The following is a 1,466-nucleotide window of genomic DNA, read 5'->3' on the forward strand; positions in this document are numbered from 1 at the left end:
GGTTTATTCTTTCTGAATATAACTTCACGATACACTTGATTCCAACATTCGCGCTAAAACAAACGCTATAACGAACGTTAACTTCAACAATACTTTCTCACTGCAGATCAATTACTCACTACCTACACACACTGTATTGTCCCGTCACGTTGTCACCCTCTTATATATAGCAGACTACCCTGTATCTCGTAATCTCCCGACTATTCCCGAAGGTTCCGAGAGGTGGCGTGACACTAGTCACGTGACCTCGCTGACGCAACAATACTATAATTACTAAGTTAAATTATAATTTATAAGCAAGTGATCGAAAACAGTGATATTTTGAGTTTGTATTATTTATTCCTATTTTGGAGTACTTTTATATTGCCAAAACTTGCGTAAAGTGTTGGGTGCTGTCACAGTATTATTATATTTTCAAACATATTTGTTTTTCTTTAAATCAACTTGTGCGTAACCTCGCACTTGTAGTATAACTTTAGTTATAGCTCAGGTGCAGCGCCGTCAATGTTTAGAGGCGTCATTCAAAATTAGTCTAAAGTTTCTAGCGTGTTACGAAATCTTTATCGCCACCTAAGAAATTCTTCCGAGAAAATTTATTTGAATTACAGCATGATTTATGATCGAATATTATAAAGTCTAGTGTCACGTGCTACCAGGTTCAATACAGAGTGGTATATTTATACTATTACTATCAGTGAAACATGCATATTTTAAATGGAATCAGACAATAGTTTGTTGCATGGATTTTTAAAGTATGCAAAGGAACATTTAATAATAGTTTATTAGCCACTTTTTTTCTTTGACAGACTAAATTATATACGGTGCTGTAGCAAACCCTGTCCTATGTGGATGGAACCTGTACTCGAAAATTAAAATTTTGTATCCTATGCTGTTTCAAAGCTTAAAATATGACGAATATGAATATATTTATAACAAATTAGTTATAACTAATTAATAAGTATAAGGGGTTGATAAAGGCATTTAAAGAAAAAGGCCATAAGTTAATTTTGTCAGGGATACTGCCAAGAATTAACTGTGGGGATGAAGTTAGAAGTAGGTCATTAGGGCTAAATGCTAGGCTTACTTTAGTTAGTATGTAAGGATGAGCAGTTTGGCTGGTTGGCTTTTGAGATCAGTTCAGTGGAAGAAGGGAGCTTTTTGGATTGGATGGTTTACATTTAAATAGAGTATGGGCTGGCTTGTTTGATTAACCCAGCTGTAACTTTTCCTTCAATTCTTACTAACAAAGATTTAAGCAGTATTCCACATCTTGAACAGTTGATAAATGGAAATGAGATCAAACAAGATGACTGCATTAATTTTGAGCTGGTAAAGAAAAAAATGAGAAGTTTAAAAAATGATAAGACTCCTGGGCCAGATAATGTTTCCCCAAGGGTTTTGAAGGAGGTTAAAGATTGGATATGCGAGTTACTTGCTACTATTTTTTTGTGTCAGTCCTTGAATAG

General features: G+C 34.5%; 1 long non-coding RNA gene across 5 annotated transcripts in view; it reads left to right on the plus strand.

The window, feature by feature from the left end:
• Nucleotides 1-487: 487 nt before the first annotated feature.
• The window catches only part of LOC106474712, a 31,511-nt gene continuing 30,532 nt past the window's right edge, over nt 488-1,466 (plus strand). For 3 of the 5 annotated variants that reach the window (XR_002614007.1, XR_002614013.1, XR_002614009.1), the window contains exon 1: nt 488-671. This is a non-coding gene — a long non-coding RNA (uncharacterized LOC106474712). Of the gene's footprint in view, nt 753-1,466 lie in introns of all 5 variants that reach the window. The other 2 variants (XR_002614008.1, XR_002614010.1) reach the window with 2 other exon arrangements.

The sequence above is a fragment of the Limulus polyphemus genome, unplaced genomic scaffold (genome assembly GCF_000517525.1).
Source record: "Limulus polyphemus unplaced genomic scaffold, Limulus_polyphemus-2.1.2 Scaffold7583, whole genome shotgun sequence".
Lineage (NCBI taxonomy): Eukaryota > Metazoa > Arthropoda > Merostomata > Xiphosura > Limulidae > Limulus > Limulus polyphemus.